Raw genomic sequence first — 9,089 nt, 5'->3', positions numbered from 1 at the left:
AAAAATCCTTTCTATTTAATTTAGTTAGATCATATATCAATATTAATGGCAAAGACCAGTTGCATCGATTCACTTTGAAAATAATTCCATTTGTGCTAAAACTGGACACAGTAAAAAAAAAAAAAAAAAAAAAAAATATATATATACACACACACACACACACATAATTCGAATTCATATTATGCTTAACTGCGTTTGAATTTGCAATCATGCACAAGATGTTTTGTACTTCGAAGTAAAAACAACATAATGTACTATTTAACTACCCACAGTACAAATGGATCCAAAAAAAAAGTGAATTTTCATGCAGACGAAAATGCTTACATTTATTCTATTTATATTAAGTACCCATTACTAACAGCTTATACTGGGTGGAATACAACAGTTGACATGATTTTACTTATATGGCAATTTAATATTTAACCAAAATTAATGGTAAACTAATATTTTAAAGTGTCATTTATGGCCCCTTACCTTCAGCATGTTTGCTTCCTTGCACACAAACGAGGACAAACACATCACCCAACTGAAAAAAAAAAAAAAATTTCACTTGCATCACAAATAATTTAAAATTTTTCACCACATGAAGTAAATATTTCGCAATAAAAAAAAATATAGCCCTAGGACTCGTGTGCACACCTTTTCTTCCCCACATCGCACACGCAAACAAAACTTCCAAATTATTACAAAATCACTCGATTATTATACATACATAAACACACATGTATTTTCCGAATAAGTGAGAAATGCAGGCCGATGAAAGTCAAATTTCGTTTCGGAAATTAAATCTCGCACAACTACCGACACATAACCAAACTTGCGTACATTTACATAGCATTAACCCTCTAAATAATAAACAAATGAAAGCAGAAAAAACAACATCGCTACCCACCGCGCGCGCTCCTGGCGGCGGGAGTAGGAACTACTTTGCACACAGACCGACATAGCCCCCTGCCAAAAACAGTAAAATAAATAATATATATAAGTCTTTTGGCGGGAAAAAATTTCTCAACCGCCTGGGAGCACCCTAGTGTGTGCCTGTCTTTAGGTTATGTTACTTTTAACTTCATTTTCTACAGGCAGACGCGAGGGTGCTCGCCCATTATTTTTATTTTTTTAAATTCTTTCCTACCTTTGGTGTGCCATGCAAGAATTTATCGTCAAAATGGCGGCCCCGAGTGCAAATTTCTCGTCTGCACTGCTGGCTGGATGATTATGTGATGTTTTGAAGGAGGGTGTTTTTTTTTTTGTTTGGATTTTGTGTGAGGGGGGGAGGGGGCTGGGCTAGCTTTTTTTTTTTTTTAAATTTTCTAAACATTCATCTCTTATGTAACAGTGTTCAGCATTAAAAAATTTAAAAGAAGAGGCACTTACTCATCAATTTCAAAACAGCCTATGAAGAAAAATAAAAAAAATTTAAATTCATTCCAGTTTTATACATTCATGATTTGATCACATGTATAACTTTTCTTTTTTATTACCTTATTTAATTTTATTATTATTACTACTATTGCTGCTACAACCTAGAAGATACCTCAGTGATACTAATACCTGCTGGTAAAGTTAAAGGTTTCACCTTTCTTTCTTTAAACATATCACAATACCTTTCTTGAGTTAAATATTATCTAATGGCTTTAAGAAGTTATGGTAATGTTCATCAGTTATAGAGTGTGGGTTTGTGTGTGTGTGTGAGAGTGTATTTTGAAGAGGGCTTTGGTGGTTGGGATGGTGAGGGTGGTGGGTGTTGTGTGTGGGGAGGGGGGGGGGGGGGGAAGTAAAAGAGTGTTCATTACACGATTTCTCCTGTTGTTTGTAACAATCACACCTGGTATAGCTATTTCGAGTGGCAAATACAAACTGCAAAAAAAAAACATCTATATCATTGCCAACGGCCATATCACGATGAACACACCGGTTCTCGTCCGATCTGGTTGTAGTGCGCGCGAAAATCGGTGCCGCGATTTCCGCAATTTTTCGTATATAAAGTGCCGCGAGTGCTATTTTCGGGTGTGATTCGTGTTCCTCAAACACCTGTGCATGCGCACAATTGAAGGTAAGACGCGGCTTTGCCGAAAAACATTATAAACAGTGTTTAAAATATTCGTTAATGTATGTAAACAAACAATCTAGTTCAACCATAGAGCATGACTCTCATAGAAGCAATCTTTCGGGCGGGTGTGTTCCCATATCGACTTCTATTACTGATAAATTAATTGGAGCACCCCATACCTCTTCTGAAAGCAACATGGCGACTTGTATTAATATAAATACAAATAATTTAAATGATATGGATAACTCTAACCAAACCATGTACGAACTGTACTGCCCAGCAATGGGGGTAACTGTTGACAACGATTCTGTTTTCGGACATTTCGGCAACTTATTTCAAGTCGGTGTCCAAGACGACAAGAATATAATGTGTCGCATCCATTTGAGGCCCATTGAACAGGACGATCTGTCTCAACACCCATTTATTATTGCTGATAGAAAAACCTATCAACCCAGATTTTTTCATAAAGACCAAGAAATCCCAGACATTATTTGCGAGGATGATTTTCACAAATATTTCGTGTGCTACCAGGAAGAGCACATGTCTCGATCACCAACCAGCCCCGCTGCTGACCGCCAGAGTCCCCCGGGGGTTCGAACACCGCCACCAGCACAGGGTATCCCCAACATGGAGTGGCAGGAAGTCAGCAGAGGGGGAATCAATAAAAGGTGCTTCGCCCAAATGGACAACAGCCCAAGCAAGGACCGAGCAACAAAAACAAATCGTTACCACACACTGAGCGAGGAAGAGGACGACTTCCAGACAGCGACAGCTCAACCTGATGCACCTGTCAACCCCCCCAACACAGTTACACCCACGCCCACCTCGCACAGTACCACCAAGGCACATAAACCTCCGCCGGGCAAAGCTGGCCCAGCGATACCAGAAAAATTTGCCCCCAACAAGTTCCCGATGCCACCTGTGACGGTGAAAACTGGCATGAACCAGGCGTTCCACCAATACAAGCCGGCTCTCAAACAGTTAATGAAAAATGACTACGCCATCATTGTGACAAAGCACAATGTAAAGATAAAGACTGCCACCATCCCAGACCAGGAAAACCTAATAAAATTCCTTAAAGAAAAGAACTTTGAATGTTTCACACACCCGCGCCCAGACCAAAGGAACTCTCGATTTGTCATCCGAGGACTGGATGTCGACTACGACCAGGACGAGCTTGCTGCCCAAGTACGCTCCCTCGGTCTTGATGTTGCATCAGTGAAACGGATGGACCGGCGTACTCCAACTGGGGAGGACATCCCAGTGCCGCTGTTCCTCATTTCGCTCAATGGAACTGCCCAGCTATCCCCCATCCTCGGCCGCCACTACCTGGACCACATGGAGGTCAGGTTCGAGGCCTACCGAGGACGCCAGGAAATTCAACGCTGCGTGCAATGTCAACGCTGGGACCACTCCATCCACCTCTGCTGGATGAAGCCCAGATGCGTGCGGTGCCCGGGCGCCCACCCTTCCACGGAGTGCCCCAACGTTTCAGATGCCCCACCACACTGCGCCAACTGCGCGGACCATGACCTCCCGGCCAACATGCACATCGCCGCCTCCAAGGACTGCCCAGTCAGGCTGTCCATGCTGAATGCTAAGGTAAACCGCACAGCACAGCCACAACAAAAACTGCCCACCACCACCAGCTTCCCCCCACTTCCTCCCCCAAGAAACACATTCGCAAGCCAACTGAAAACATTCAAAACACAAGCAATAACCACACCAACCCACGACACACCACTGCCACAAGCCACTCAACTCCCAGCTCGCGTCACTCGCGTTCCTTCTAACTCAATGCCTCGTCATGCCAGTTACAATCATCCACCCCCTAAAAATCAACAAGCTAATGCTGAACCCAATGTCCTAAACGAATTTGCCGAATTGATTAAGTTAATTAAAGACCTCAACTTGCTGAAATGGGTTCCCTTTTTACTAGATGCCATCCGGAAATTTAAATCATCGCAGAACCAAGACGAGAAGTGCACAGTGATTTTCTCCGTCCTTAGTGCAATTGCCAATGCCCTCCCTTAAAATCATTATCTGGAATAGCAACAGCATCGCCAACAAGGCAGCCGAGTTCAATCATTTCATTTCACTCCACAAACCAGACCTGGTGTTCTTGGCGGAAACCTGGCTCAGGGCTGGCGTTCCGTTCACGGTGCCGGGATATGTGACGCATCGGGCCGACCGGTTGGGTGGCAAACAGGGGGGCGTGGCTCTTCTTGTGCGCCAAGCTTTGTCGCACCATAGGCGCCAAACGCCTCAATTGCAGCACATGGAAGCGGTAGCAGTTCGGCTGCATACGAACCCCACGCCCTTTACTGCCGTGGCCACTTACATCCCACCAACCACTCCATTCCCGGCAGAGGACCTCACCAGCCTTCGCCGGCTCGACTCACGCATCATACTGGCGGGTGACTTCAATGCCAGGCACAACTCCTGGGGCTGTCTCCGCAACAATTATAAAGGTATCGCCCTCCGCAAATACCTGAAGGAAACCACCTTAGTACTACATGCCCCTGACACGTTCACGTACCACCCACACTCCCATACTGGCAGCCCCAGTGTACTGGACCTGGTGATAGGCACATGCCTACCCAGAGTCAATCCCCTCAAAGTCTGCACCGACCTGACATCAGACCACTACCCTGTCATAGGGACAATTGACACCACAGTCACCCCTACTTCCACAAACACCATCTACGATTTCAAACAAGCTGACTGGAAAATGTATCGAACAGCTATGGACCAGCAGCTAGATCTGCAACATAAAGCCCGCACAAAGGAGGAACTTGACCAACATGTTCTTCACTTTGCTGACACCATTATCACCTCAGCCGCCCTCCATATCCCCAAAGTAAAACCGCACCCACTTGGAATACCACTCCCAGCCCACATCAAGACACTCATCTCGTACCGCAACAGGGCTCGGAGCCGATGGCAGCGTACCCGCCTACAGCCAGACAGGGACGACTACAATGCTCTGTTCCGACGGTGCAGAGTGGCCGTTGCTGAATGGAGGTCGGCGGGCGAAGTCAAAAAGCTCGACGCGCTGTCACTCGCAAATGGTTCGGTCTGGCGCTTCGCGCGCAGTCTCCGCGCCGCCAGGTCATCGATCCCGCCCCTAGAGGTGGACGGTGGCATGGCGGAGTCGGCGACTGACAGGGCGGAGTGCATGGCAAACCACTTTGTGAACTCATTCGCACCAGCACCCATACCACCTCACATCTCCAAGCTCCCCACACACTATCAACCCCCTCCGCCCCCAACGCCAGGCTCCCTCAAGACAGCTACGCCCAGGCAAGTGAGGAAGGAGATAGACCGCGTGCGTCATAACGCCGCTCCAGGCCCGGATGAAGTCACCCCACGCCTCCTCAAATCCATCTCACGCAAAGCACTCATCTACCTCACCAACATAATCAACAGCATTCTCATTTCAGGTCACTTCCCACGTCCATGGCGTGAGGCCACGGTAGTACCCATATTCAAGGGAAAAGGTGCATCCAATCGGCCGGCATCGTACCGTCCCATCGCCCTGCTCTCAGTGATATCAAAGGTAGCGGAGCGCATAGTTCTGGCCAGGCTGGAAGCGGAAGTAGCCCGGCTACAACCGCTGCCTGAATTCCAGTTTGGCTTCCGACGTCACTTATCAACACAACACGCATTAGCTCACGTCACCGACCAAATCACCCTCAGTTTCACACAAAGGACCCATACCGGCATGGTGTTGCTAGACCTGAGTCGTGCATTCGATACTGTCCACCATCACGCCCTAATCCTCAAGCTGGCCTTTCTGGGATTAAACCCTGCTCTTCGCTGCATCCTTCACTCTTTCCTGGAAGCCCGCACGTTCTGCGTACGGGTGGAAGGGTCCACTTCATCCTCTAGAGAGATCACTGCAGGAGTCCCTCAAGGGTCCACGCTCTCTCCCCTATTATTTTCCCTATATTCTCATGACATTCCCAAGCCCCCCGAATGCACGATTGTCATGTACGCGGATGACACCGCGCTGATGGTTAGACACCATGACCCCGTCCTTATTAAAGCCAGGCTGACCGCGGCCATCAACATAGTTAATCATTACTTTATGTCCTGGGGCATTCTCCCTAACCCCGCCAAAACCGAAGCCATTTTCTTCACCAGGCGACGCCCCCGCCTGCCACCCACACTGTTTGTGGGGGGCGCAGTGATAAAATGGAGCGATTCAGTGAAATACCTCGGTGTCACACTGGATCGCACATTGCGCTTCTCCCCGCACTTTTCGTCTGCCACTGCCCGGGCCTATCGCGCTTTTAACTCGATCTCCTCCCTCCTCCGCCCCCACAGCCCCTTGCCTGACCAGGACAGAGTGCGCCTCTTCAAGGCGTACATTGTCCCTATTTTACTGTATTCCTCTGTAATATTTGCCCATGTCCCCGACATCCGATTCCACCAAATAAAAACATGTTTCAATAAGCTACTCAGAGCAACACTCGGGAAATACAGACATGTAACTAACACACAATTACACGACCTTGCAGGCACACTATCACCACGCCAACTAGTCATTAAATACACAGACAAATTTTTCACAAAAGCATCACAACACCCGTCTACACTCATACAGAACATTGGACAACACAACATCACACGACCACACCCACATAAACTAATTACAGACTACCACCCAGGCAGGCCACCCTGACTGGGCAGAAGAAGAAAATCCTCCAACCAGCCACAAAAGTGTACAGTGCTACGGACATCCACCAAAGTGCCGTGCATCGAGACTGCAAATGAACGCCAACCAAAGCGACATAGATTCAAAAGTGCAACTTATGTAATATAGTGTACAATAGTGTAATATATAAGCTGCAAGCATAACTAAACCTACTCCCAAACTGTTCAGTGAAAAATATGTAACTATGTGTATGTAAATATCAATAATAATTTCTCTGTAAATATATTTCAACGTGTATGATCATCAGAAAACATTGAGCCCACAGGCTCCAGAACATTACGGAGGTTTTTTTTTTTTTTTTTTTTTTTTTTTTTTTTTTTTTTTTTTTTTTTTTTTTTTTTTAAACTTTTCCTCCTAAAAACAATTATTAAATAAATGTAAATGTATATAAGAAGTGTTGTATAATGTCTATAAACTATGGAAAAAGAGCACAATGTGCTGGCGTTCCACTATGTATACCTATGTAAATATCAATGTATGCAAACATCGCAATAAAAAGCTTTTGAATTTGAATTTGATTTGTCCGATCACCGAAGTTAAGCATCGTCGAGCGTGGTTAGTACTTAGATGGGTGACCGCTTGGGAACACCACGTGCCGTTGGCACTACTATTTTGCACCCTACAGAAAAAAATTTTTTTTTAAAAATTTCAATTTTAAATTTTTTTTTCCCCCACAATCACCACATTTCCCCCCCCCCCCCCCTAACACACACACACACACACACTCACTCTCTATCAATCAATCAATCAATCAATCAATCAATCAATCAATCAATCACTCACTCACTCACCCACCCAGCAGCAGCTGTGAATCTTTGCATGTGTATACCTCATACAAAATTCAAAGTGAAAAAATAAATAGATAAGTGTATATGTATGTATGTATGTATGTATGTATGTATGTATGTATGTATGTATGTATGTATGTATGTATGTATATATGTATATATATATATATATATATATATATATATATATATAAACACACACACACACACCTATTTTGAAGTTTCTCTGTTTCAGTGGGCAGTTATGTATAATAATGAGAGATTCAAAAAGACGTTGATAACAATGTCATCAATGCCTGTTTAGTGTGCTCATTTGTTGGATGGTCGGCAGCAATACTAGAGGTGGTACAGCTGTAACCTGTAAAATTGTACCTGCAATGTGTTGTGTATGGAAAAAAATAAAAATTATATCATCTAAATTTTTGTTATCCAACAATAACCTTCCCATCAATGCATGATGTCACAGTAGCCATAGCTCTACTCTTTCTGCCATATAACATTGGGGGAAAAAAAAAAAAAAGGAGCTATTAGAATAATAACAAAAGATAAAAAATCATCTAACTGCAGACCAAAATTCAAAAAACTTAAAGTCCTGACTGCCATAAATGAATACGTTCTAGAAACTTTTTATTCATTCTTAAGAAAAAGAAGAAAAAAAAAATTATTATTTTTTTTTTTTTTTTTTTTTTTTAGATATTCGCACATAGGTATAACACCAGAAATGCTAGTAAATTGAGGATAGTTGAACATAACACTAGGCGATTTGAAAATGGACTAAATTACTTGGGAGTAAAACTTTACAACTTAATATCACAGAAAATAACTAAAACAATTTACCAGTATTAAAAAAAAAAACAGTAAAAAAAATTCTTCTAGAATATCCTACCTACCCTCTGAAGCTATTCTTTAATTTGATTGATAATAGAGAAATTGAACTGTTAATTTGTTGAATGGACTTGTGATAACAGCTGCTTCATGTTTTGCATAAAGTTAAATTGTGTAACATGTTATGTATTTTTTTTTTTTGAAATTTTTTTTCTTGGTAACTTGCATCATGTAAATATTAATTGTCTGCACATACATGTTCTATATCCCGGAGCCTTGACTCCACGTGGGATCAACAGAACAAAAATACAAAAAAAAAAAAAAAAATCCAGCTCACTAATCTAGGTGCATTTTGCTAACAATATTTGGAATATATATATATATTTTTTTTTGTGTAACATGCAAATTCTGTATTATTCTGCACACATTATTTATAATCTTCTATCATTTTCTTAGATAATAACTATTAATTCATAAAATAGATTGTGTGTGCATAACCTCCTGGAAACATTTGCACTTACCTCCTACTTTACTTTTTCATTTAAGCAATCCTATTCGCATGTATACACTTAGGTTGCAGCATCGAAATTGTGTAAAATTCAAAGTGTGTATTGCCTGAAAAAAAAAAAAAAAAAAAAAAGACATACCAAATATTTGCATACAGCGACACACTACATATTTGCACACAGTGGAGTTTTGCGGTAAT

The sequence above is a fragment of the Bacillus rossius genome, unplaced genomic scaffold (assembly GCF_032445375.1).
Source record: "Bacillus rossius redtenbacheri isolate Brsri unplaced genomic scaffold, Brsri_v3 Brsri_v3_scf55, whole genome shotgun sequence".
NCBI classification, from domain to species: domain Eukaryota; kingdom Metazoa; phylum Arthropoda; class Insecta; order Phasmatodea; family Bacillidae; genus Bacillus; species Bacillus rossius.
This window is presented reverse-complemented; position numbering follows the sequence as displayed.